The sequence below is a fragment of the Rattus rattus genome, chromosome X (assembly GCF_011064425.1).
Source record: "Rattus rattus isolate New Zealand chromosome X, Rrattus_CSIRO_v1, whole genome shotgun sequence".
In the NCBI taxonomy this organism is placed as follows: domain Eukaryota; kingdom Metazoa; phylum Chordata; class Mammalia; order Rodentia; family Muridae; genus Rattus; species Rattus rattus.
This window is the reverse complement of record NC_046172.1, coordinates 16,733,239-16,744,954: the sequence shown is the minus strand read 5'-3', so window position 1 is coordinate 16,744,954 and position 11,716 is coordinate 16,733,239. Positions and strand designations below refer to the sequence as shown.

The following is an 11,716-nucleotide window of genomic DNA, read 5'->3' as shown; positions in this document are numbered from 1 at the left end:
AGCAGCCTTCAGTGGGCATGGCCTTGACGTCTGGCTGCCACCTCTACTGTGCCAGTGCAGACCACGAGGCTTCCTCCTCTGTATTGGGGCCGATCCTTTAAAGAGGACAGCTGTGTTTGGTCTGTAAGTTTGGACTCTTCTCTCCCTGACAATCTGCACATTTCCCACACCCTTCTGCTCCACTTGTTGCTCTCTGTCTCTGTAGAAACCGTGTGAGAACACTGAGCGGTAAGCAGGACACAGTCAGAATGCCACCCTGTCTGTAAGCTTCTCCCAACAACCTGATGAGACTATTACATTTGACTTCTGCCTCACTCACATTCTCAGGGCACAAGCCAAGGGCAGCTAGGGTCTTTGCCAGAAGGTCACACCAATGGCCCCCAGCACGGTTCCCATAGGAGCCTTACTCCCCCTCTGAAATTCCCCAAGCTGGGCCTCTGCCTTCTGGATTTCTCTTGGCCTCCTAGTCTACCCAATCCCCACCAGAATGGCCCATGAAGCTCTTCTTTGAGCACTGGAGACCCTTTTGAGCCCAAAGTTCCAAAGCATTCCATATCCCTCCCTGAGACCAGTTCCAAAGCCCTCCATGCCGCATGGCCAGGATTATCATAGGAACGGCCCCTGTCTAATCTCTTCCTACCTTGGTTACTTGTCTGCTTGCTTAAGAACAAATACCCAGGCTTAAAGGAGGAATGGGAAAGGGTAGGGTACGTCTCACCTTGGTGGAGAAGGTGTGGTAGTCAGAGCAGGAGCCTGAAAAGGGGCAAGAGGCTGTCTGTCGGCATCGCATCGCATCGCATCGCATGTGTAGTCAGGAAGCAGCAGAGCAAGAACAGGAAGTGGTGCTGGGCTAAAGAAAAGAGCCTCAAGGCCAGTCCCCCAGCAACTCACCCCTCCAGTAGGACTCTCCCTCCTCAAGGTTCCAAAGCCAATGAAAAGAGTCCCACCAGCTGGTGACCACCAGTTCAGAGACACAAGTCTCTGGAGGCCACTTTACCTTCAAACTAGACTAGAAATTTGGGTGCTGGCAGGTCTCCAAGGCAGGAAAGTGGCATTTCTAATGTCCGGAGCACCTGCTGTAGACAAATGTCTGGATCCCCACAGGGAAGTGCCCTGCCTTTGCAGGGGAAAAGGAGGCTGCTAGGGCCCTCTCCCAGCCAGCAGGGGGCCTTAGTCAGTCCTTTGAAAATCAAGTAAGTAGCTCATCTCTCTCTCTAAAGCAATAGCACACATCTCTGTTCTGTTAAGGCTCAGTCCAGTCTCTTTCTCTCTCTCTTTTTTTTTCTGTTCTTTTTTGGAGCTGGAGCTGGGGGCGGAACCCAGGGTCTTCTTGGCGTGCTAGGCAAGCGCCTACCACTGAGCCAAATCCCCAACCCTAGTCCAGTCTCTTTTAAAGTTACCTTTTCTCAAGAGGGGGCAGGGGAGATGTGTGATGGGGAGGAGCCCAGCCGGGTCCTCTAGATAGTCATCCTGGAGAAGGAGACTCGCATGTGGTGGTTCTGGCCTAGGAGGTGACCATGCAGGTCTACAAGAGCCTGGATGGCCTCCTCTGTGGAGCCCATCCGGATCAGTGCCATCTTGTGGTTCTTGGGGAAGAACCTAAAGGCCTTGACAGCACACCCGTTGCTGGAGAAGAGGTTCTTGAGCTCTTCCTCAGACACCAAGTTAGGTAGGTTGGAGGTGCAGGGTGGCTGAGGGCGGAATGTTCTGGAAGTTCTTGGATCCGGGCTTCTTAAAAGCCCGGTGCAGCGGGAGTTGGCATAGTCCTTGGTGAGGCCCTGGTCTCCTTGCCCTCCCCGGGGCAGCTTCACACTCTGGTGCTTGGACAGCAGGATGCAGAGAGCCTTCCCATACAGCTTGTGCCCATTCAGGTGCTTCAAGGCCAGCTCAGCCTGACTCACATCTGCCATCTGCACTAGCGCGTTCTCCTTCCTGTTGAACAAGATCTTCACTGTGCACATCGCCATAGGCACCAAAGAGAATGAAGAGGCTTGGTGTGACTTTCTCCTGGTTGAGGTTGGCAACCAGGAGGACAGGGCTCCCACCACCAGGGAGCCTGAGGTGACCATTGAGCCCTCTGCTCCAGGTACTGCTGCTGCTATTTCTGCTCCTCCCACTGCCCCTGCTGCTGCTGCTGCTGCTGTTGATGATGATGATGATGATGATGATGATGATGCCATTGCCACTTCCTGTATGGCTTGGGGGGTGCAGGGTCTTAAAACGTCTGGGTTGGCCAAACCTGCAGCTTGAGGAATCAAAAGGTGTTGGGTAACCCAGTGCTTGTAATAGGGAGGCTGAGGTCATGGCAGGTGCAGGGAGAGGTGAGGCCATGTCCTGGACCGGAGAGGCCTGACTGTCATCTGAGGGCAGGTCTGGCATGTAATCCCTGCTCCTGTCGTGTACTTGACCATGAGGTTGGTGAGCCCGGGAAAAAACATGATGTACAGCAGGCGTCGTGATGTTCTGCCCATCCAAGAACAGCTTGGCACGCCGGCACTCATCACGCGGGCATACTGTAGCAGCGCCTGGAACCGTTGTTCTTGGTACAGGTGATGATTTTTTAAAACTGTGCAAAACCTGGAGAAGATTTGGTGCAGCACTTCCAAGGTCACTCGGTAAAAGTAGTTCTCCACAAGTATCCTGAGCACAGGGCCTGCCAGGCCACCACTAACTCCGTGTCCACAGCAGAGTCAGGGGTGGCCAGCTACAGTCCCTGCCTGGTAGCAATCCTCAGGTGGCCTGGCATAGCAATGGGGACAGCCTGGCCAGGGACAGCCACCAGACTGGCAGGGCTTCCTAGAGTCCCCCGGGCCTGACTCAGGGAAATCTTCCTGGCTGGGGGAGCTGCTTTACCTTGAGCTCCCCTGTAGTGGGCGAACTGAATGAGAACGGCTGCCCACGAGCTCAGGAGACATCCAGGTGTAGTAGTTGATCATGGTGTTGGCGGACCTCTGTGCTCATCTCCACGTAGGCCTGGGTTTTCGGCCTCAGAAACAGTAGGCGGAGACCTCCAAAGGCAGAGAGACAGAGAATCTCTCCTTCGGTGACACTGCTTGGCAGCCCGAGGATGTGGACCAGTCTGAAAAGGGTCCCAAGCCCAGCTGTCTCTTTTTTTGAACCTCTTGCTGCCATTTCCGCCAGCTGGGGGCGAGTTTCTGCCATGATCATGCTTGGTTCTGGACAGACCTGGCAGAGAGAAGACTTACAGACCACAGCCCCATAGCAGCTGCTGTGTCTGAGGCACCCAGAGTAGAACTGCAGGAGATGGGAGGGAGGGGAGTGAGAAGCCTGAGCCCCTTGTTGGATACAATGCTGGCCTGATTAAAGTCACATGTCTCCACCATCAGACACTGAGAAGCTCCCTCCCACAGTCCTGGGGGCTGTTTTCAGTCTCTGACTTTGTGTGTCTCTTTGCTCTCTCTGTTTCAGTCTCTGCCTTGGCCTCTGAATCTTTTTTTTTTGTCTGTCCATGTTCTCAGGCTCTCTAGTCTCTCTTCCTCTTTTCCTCCCTTCCTCACTCCCCTCTCTCCTCCCCCCATCTCTTCCCTCTCCTCCCCACCCCCCCCCGTGTTTGTGTGTGTGTGTTTGTGTGTGTGTGTGTGTGTGTGTGTGTGTGTGTGTGTGTGTGTGTGTGTGTGTGTGTGTGTGTGTGTGTGTGTGTCAGTGTGTGTGTGTGTGTGTGTGTGTGTGTGTGTGTGTGATGTGTGTGTGTGTGTGTGTGTGTGAGTGTGTGTGTGAGTGTGTGAGTGTGTTTTTCCCATATATGCTGCCTGGGTTCGAGGAACGATCATGCATAATTTCTCAAGGCCTTGCCTGTGTGCCTGTTAGCTTCCATTTAGGCCCAGAAGTTTACAGTTTTTCCCTTGAAAATCCCCCTGCTGCTATACAGTCTTCATTAAGTAGTGGCATCCTGGGTTTCAACAAGAGGACTGAAGTAGGTACCTGGACACAACCTTTCATTTTTCCTTCCATGTACATCAGATGTTTAACCACTGGTTGCTAGAATCCTTTTACTTTTTGGTATTATTAGCGTTTTTTGCTAAAAACGAGTCCTGTTTTTAAGCTGCAGTCTGCAGTTTCTCAGCCAGAGAGAGAAAGATAAAGATGCTAAATTACAGTGTATTACAAAAGTAGTGGCATTCTTCTCAAAGAGGCCTTTGTGCACAGTCCGAGTGGAGGAGATACTAGTAAGTTCAGGGTAGACTCCATCATTTTAGCTGGAGGACTTGAGCACTAAGGGAGTCACGGGGTTTGGGAACTGAGCCACAGAAGTACAGAGGGCCCCTCTGCTGAGGATGTATTTACCTGGATCACTTTTAAACTAAGAGTTAAGTTTTGGAATGTAGTCTCTGTCTGAAAATGGGAAAGAATGTCATCTGTTGCTAGGCACAACTCTTTGTCCTTCAGTGAACTTGAGCCTCTTGGGTCTTTTGCATCTTTCGGCATGTGAAGAAGAGCTCAGTTCTCGATGGTTTCTACATAGGATCCATGAAAACACCTTTCCTCAGAGCTAGAAAGATCTCCTTGAGAAGAGCACAATGGAGTAGAATTTTCTGTTCTTCAATTTTGTAAAGATTACATGTATGAGGAGCTAAATACTAAAGTGGTGACACTCGGAACTATAGAGATTAGTTTGTGTTTGATCACTGTGGCTAATTTTCAATATCATTCATGGTCCTGGTGGTGAGCACATGAATGGGTTTGCTTTAGGGATCTACAGTCATGTGGTCCCATTGTCAATACCAATTATATTTGCTTTTTTGTTTGTGTAGTGTTTGTCTTATGACTTACTTTAAGAATATAGATGTTAGGGGGAAATGCAAAAATGTAGTAAATGTTCGGAAACTCTTTAGCCCCCTCATAATTTTATTCTGAGTTTAAAAACTAAAATTCTATAAATTTTCGCTGTTATTTTTGTTTGACAACTATTTCTTCTATCTCTCTCTCTCTCTTTTTCTGAGTCTAATGAGGTGCTCTTACCTGATCCAATGGTTGGGATTTTTCTCTTGGCAAGATTATTTATGCTTGGCTGGAGAAACTCTTCTTTATTGCACAAGGAATTCCTTCATCTCATTTTGCTGTTTCTACATGCAGCATGTTCTATCAACTCCGAAGCATTTGGTCATAGGGGCTTCAGAGACTGTATATGCTGATACTGAAGGATTTCAGCTTACATTTGCCAATCTTACCTTTCACATTTCTAGTTAAATATTAAGATTAGAATTCAAATTTTTCCTAGTCCTGCTCCATTTCCACAGTCCCTCCTGGATCTCTGATCTGTCCTTTCACTTTTTATTTCTTTCTGTACTGAGCATGGTCTGTATAACCCACAGGGAATGCACTGATTAAGGTACGTCACAAACATGGCCACAAGTAAGAATTCATGCAGCTCTAATATGCTCAGAGACAGGAAATTGCCAGCTTTTAGAACAAGAAACTGAGTCCCTGAGCATTTTTGGACACAGCAGTGGTGGAGACTGGAGTTATGCTGGATGCCTGAATCTTGAATAGCTACAGTACACACAGCATGTAACATTTGAGTTTCATCGGAGAAAGGCCTCAGCCCCCTAACTGATGGGAAGGCTGAGGTGGTGAATAGATGAAGAATGGAATGTGGAGGACTGCAAACATTCCCTGTTACTTGCAGCCTGTTGGTTCATGCTCAAGAGCTGCTTGGGCGACAGTTCTCCAAGATGCCTTGCCTTTCCTGGATAATTGAAAGGAATGCTTGATGTCAAATGCCCTCAGAGCCTTCTCTTAAGTGAAAATTAACTGTGCAGGGAAAACATTTTTTGTCACAGCCTATTCCTAGTGGAGAACAGGTATTGTCCCTGCCTCAGTCACCTATAGCCACCCTGCCCAATCTAAAGAATAAACATTCAAAAGTGACATCCGGGGGAAACAATGTGAGAACACTGTGGCCAGAGAAAGGAAAGAGAGCATGAGGTAGCATCACCAGAGAAACTCTTTTGAAGATCACAGTCCAGGGCTAAGGTTCCTCCTACTGACAGAGATTCAGTCCTCTTAAGTATACATGTCTCTGCCCCTACTACCATGGAGCCATCAGATTGTTAATAAACTATTTTCTCATTTTTTTCCTCAGGCGAATGAGCCAATGGTTGGGTTGTTTTTTCTTAGGCATTCATTCAGAGAAACAGGGTGGGCTGAATTACTCCAAATGCTCATAGAGAAGGAAAATATACCCCCATGTACCTACACTTAAACATCCTGGAAATTTGTCACTACTGAATGAATAAAACTTTTAAAACACAAATCTATCTCATAAAAGCTGCCCTGAAAGAGCTCTCTTTTCTTTTAAAGATTTATTTATTTATTTCATGTATGAGTAGATTGTAGCTGTCTTCAGACACACCAGAAGAGGGTATCCTATCCCATTACAGGTGGTTGTGTACCCTCGTGCGGTTGCTGGGATTTGAACTCAGGACCTTGGGAAGATCAATCAGTGCTCTTAACCACTGAGCCATCTCTCCAGCCTGAAAGAACTATTTTTTAGGAGTAAAAGCATTCTGAGTATTTTATTTTTAGTATCCTGTTCAGAAAAAGACCACATAAAAATTAATATAAAAGGGTATCCATTGTAATTATATACAACAACATCATACAAACATAAGAGAAATAAAAAAAAAGATCCAACTTTTCTTCTTGGTACAGTGCCAGTTCTAATGTATAAAATAGCCCAGGATCTTCCACTTTACAGAATACCACACCAGGTTTGTTGAAAACTTGCTGTACAACTGTTCTCATAAGGATTGCAATGTGTTCTGTAAACTTGGGAGACACCATCCTTTTTGTTTTAGTCACCATGGCAAGATTAAGTTTAAGATCTTTATAGTTTAAATAATCTTCCAAATTTTGTGCTCTCTTATTTTAATGACTCTAGTTGGTAAGGCAGGAAAAAAATCGGAAATTTCATGTTAAATAAAAATAAATTTTATCAGTTTAAAAATTATTAGACTACTTTTCAATTGAACAGACTCTTTTTTAGAAATATGACTGATTTCTGTAAATATATTCACATTAGACTAACAGATTTTAAAGGACATTTAATATAATTACTCAAAGTGCTGATCTGAATTTTCATAGCCAAAAGAACCCTAAAAGACAGAAAAAAGTAATATAAATCATGAAATTGGATTTCCATAAAGTCAGTCAATGAACAAATTAAAGTAAATGGCATCGTTCGTAATTTATATATTCTTCTATTCTAAAGATGACTGAGCAATCGACAGTGTTGTTCTAGCTTGTGAGTTAGTGAGATGAGTGTCAGGAACATACAGAGTATGCTTTTAGGTACTATCCCTACAAAGTAAGTGATGCACTATCAGTTCTGTTATTTTGGGGTAGACTTAAGAAGGTAAATATGTGTATTGGAAAGTGTCTTAACAATGACTACTGTGAGGAGACACCATGACCAAGACTATTTCTAAGAGAAAACATTTATTTGGGGGCTTGCTCACAGTTCCACAGGGTTAGTCAAATATCAGTGGTTAGTATCATGGCGATAAGTAGGCAGGCATGGTACTAGAGAAGTAGCTGAGAGGTTCTGCATCCTAATCTCTACAGGGAGAGTGGGGAGGGAGGGAAGGGGGGAGAGGGGGAGATATCTATTTTAATACCAATATTCTAGTAGCGACACCAATGGAATGACATACATTGTTCAGTTAAAATGAGACAATCGTTAGCTGGAGAGATGCTCAACAGTTAAGAGTACCTGCTACACTTGTGAAGAACTTGGGTTCAATTCCCATCATGTACATGGTGGTTCACATTTGTCCATAATACTAGTTCCAGAACATACACAATGCACAGACATGTATGAGAGCAAAACCACTCACACATAAAAAACAAATCAATTTAAAAGTAAAATAAAAATAATAACCAAACAGGTTAAAATTGGAGCAATCAGAAACAAAGGAAACATGGAGTAAGAAGAAAATGTTTGCCAGTGACTATGATTCACATGAATCAGATTATAACAATGTTCATTTAATATAGACACGGTATTGGTACTCCCAAGAAAACACTAGCATTCAGGGTGGATTATGGAAAAGTTATAATTGGTATGTAAGGCACTCACATTCAATATAATGGTTTGGTTTTGTTGTTGGTGGTTATTTTTTTATTGTTTTTAAAAGTATGAAGAAAGCCTCACTACAAAGAAAGGTACAGCAGATGCATTACTTTCAAATGAAGCAAATGTCAGATTAAGAAATGACTAAAAGGAAAGATAAATGTTATAAAATGACAAAGGGTCAACCATCCAAAAGGACATTATATTGTGCCCCAATGACAGTGCTAAAACATATGAAAGAAATCTAGGAGAATAGCATGAGAAAGTTCACAGTGGTAATGGGAGATCTCAACACTCCTCTGCCAGTAATTGGTAAATCAGGAAGCAGATGACCAGAAGGTATACAATCTGAGCATCATTGGCAGCCATGTTGATCTACTTGACATGTATAGCATATACTATATCCAAATACTGTAGGATTCAAGTCTCTCAAGGAAACAACAAACAATTGCAAACATAGTTCATTCTTGGACACAACTAATTTAAAAATAGAACAGAAGCAATAACTAAACTTATTATACCTTATATAATAGTGAAGTGGAAACTTAAGGTTTCTTCGGATAGTCAGTTGTGTTGGATGGTATTTTGCTGGGGCAAACACATGAAGGAGTGTTTTTCTGAAGTGGACACAGGTGAAAGGCTAATGCAGACACATGAAGGAATGATTAGCAGAAGCAGACATAAGTGAAAGGATGTTCCATTAAAGCAAGCACGTGAAAGGGCACATAATGAAAGATTCTTTGCGAATGACATGCATGTGTTGGTCTGACTTATATTGTGTAATTGAGCTCCATTTGTTGAGACTCTGTAGAACGAAATTCGCCAAAAAACTTCTGGTGGTGTGTTGCAGTTTCTTGTTATTTTTTGTAGTCTCAAGGTGATTAATAGAGTGATGTCATCTGAAACAGACTCATGTGGAGTTTTACTAAGTCAACCTTACATGCAAGACCCAGATACTTAGTGATGTTTGAGGGAGTATAAAAGGACTCAGCAGACAGTGATAGAGGCTGCGCCGCCATTAGTAGAGCTAGCTGGGTGATGTTTGTTGGAATCTCCTGTCTTTGCTGAGAAAGTTCCGGTGTCCTTCTGAGTCCCTCCGCTGAATCCTCAAAAGCTGAGGCCTGGTCTCTGCTTGGTAGTGCCATCACTGCTGATTCGCATTTGCTATCTTGACTTTACTGAACTAGACTGTTGGTATATCTGTGAAGTGTTTACTAATGGATCAAGCTGTCCTGATAACCTATAAACTGAACTGCCAATTTCCAGACAACGCAGATGGGAATTGTTTTAAAGAACCATTGCTAAACAGGTCTATTTCCACAACCACCACCACAACCACCACCACCACCACCACCACCACATATCCTTTCTTTTCTACTACCTCTGGTGTCTGATGGGCTAAAGCATTTCAGAACCATTATTAAAAGTAGATTTTGAAAACAATTACATAATAGTGAATTATTTTCTGCCAAAAAGGAGGAATTTTAACAAAATGACACCTTTAAATCTTTTATAGAAATTGAGAATCTAAAAACATAGTAATCGAGGAGGAAGAATTTTCATAATAGGCAATGGAAGGGATAGTAAAGTATTAGCACCAAAATTCTCTGTGTGGCAGTGCAATAATTTCATCGTTAACTTCTTATAAATATTCAGGATAACTTCCAATAAAATTTGAAGTATAATGTACATAAGTTAATATATGTCTTAGTTAGGGTTTTAATGCTGTGAACAGACACCATGACCAAAGCAACTCTTATAAGAGCAACATTTAATTGGAGCTGACTTACAGGTTCAGAAGTTCAGTCCATTATCATCAAGGCAGGAACATGGCAGCATCCAGGCAGGCATGGTGCAGAAAAAGCTGAGAGTTCTACATCTTCATCTGAAGGTGCTGTTAACAGAATATTGGCTTCCAGGCAGCTAGGATAAGGGGATTAAGCCATGCCCACAGTGACACACCTACTCCAACAAGGCCACACCTACAAATAGTACCACTCCCTAGGCCAAGCTTATTCAAACCGTGACATTCCACTTCCTGGCCCCCATAGGCTTGTTCAAGCACATGAGTCTATGGGGGCCATAACTAAACATAGCATAATGCAAAATACATTTAGCCCAACTTCAAAAGTCCCCATAGTCTGTAGCAGTCTCAACAGTGTTAAAAGTCCAAAGTTTAAAGTCTTTTCTGAGATTCATCAAATCACTTGACTGTAATCCCCAGGGCAAGACAGGAAAACAACTGGCCAAACTCCAAACTCTGTGTCTCCAAATCTGATTTCAATGAGGTTTTCAATTCTCCAGCTCCTTTTTCATTTTTGTTGACTGCAACAACTTCTTTCTCCTGGGCTGATTCCACTCCCTGTCAGCAGATAGCCCATGGCTCTAGGATCTCAAACATTTTGGGGTCTCCAAGGCAACTTCAATGTTACAGATTCTTGTTTCAATGTCTGGGATCTATGCATAATCTTCTGGACTCCTCCAAAGGACAGCTGTCACTTCTCCAATTCTGCCCTCTGTAGCACTATAAACTCAGGTTGATCTACTCCACTGCTGCTATTGTTCTTGGTTATCATTCCATGGTACTGGCATCTCTAATACATTGGGATCTTCCACTGCACCTAGGCTACACCAAGAGCCTCTCATAGGTTTCTTTTTTTCATTGTGCCATACTCAACTCCTTTGAATGATCGCCAATTTGAGCAATCCTGAGGCGGCATTCATCAATAATTTTACTTTTGCCTGCTGTAACTGAGGCTACATCTTCATCAAAACTGTTACCTTACTTTCAGCTGTAGCACAGGTGCATTGTTGACTAAACACTGTTTCTTTGGCAGAAAACATTTCCCAGAAAATCACCACAGTGATGCTAGTCCTTTCATGCTCCAGTTAACAAAATAGCCCCAGTGTTTTCATTCATGATCATCACTCTAAAGCCAGAGCTCACATGTTCTTGGCTGCTTACAGGTGCCAGAAACATGTCTCCCTGTTCTATTGGTTGTCACTAGCTTGATTTCTAGCTCCTTCACTGCCCAAGATTGGCTGCTGTAGATTGAGCTTGGGATTAAAAGAGATGTGTTCCACCACATCTGGATCTAAATTTAGCTAGGTAGGATCTTGCCCCAAAATCCCTTAATCTGTTATCTCCTAGAACATAAGATTATGATCTACTTCACTTCCTGGTGTCCCTTTAATATTTGAAGAATATTTTTTCTTCTCAGCTTGCTTTTGTTTGTTTAAAATGCTCTTCATAAGACTTAAGCAGAGGTCAAAGTCTATGATGGGCATTTCTGAGACTTCCTTTGTCAATGCAATTAATCTGAGTCTCTTTACCTTAGTCTCAGGCAGAGTTTTCAAAACAGGGCAAAAAGTAGTCATATTCGTCACCAAAATATCATCACATGGGGGATTTAGTTTATAGTAGAGGCTATTTAGTGTTTATAGCCCCTGGTTCGGTCCTCAGCTCCTGAAAAAAAAAAAACCAAAAACAAAACAAAATCATATTGAAATTCCTCCATTGAAACCTCTTGGGCCAGGTCCACACAATTCAAATCACTCTCAGTTACAAAGTCTTCCACATTCCTACTAGGATAGTCCATCAAACCCCATTTAAAGACTTTCTCT

At 43.7% G+C, this 11,716-nt stretch overlaps 1 pseudogene; it reads right to left on the bottom strand.

Annotated features, from left to right (window-relative positions):
• Positions 1-1,457: 1,457 nt before the first annotated feature.
• On the bottom strand, positions 1,458-7,778 carry LOC116889020 (annotated as a pseudogene).
• Positions 7,779-11,716: the final 3,938 nt, after the last annotated feature.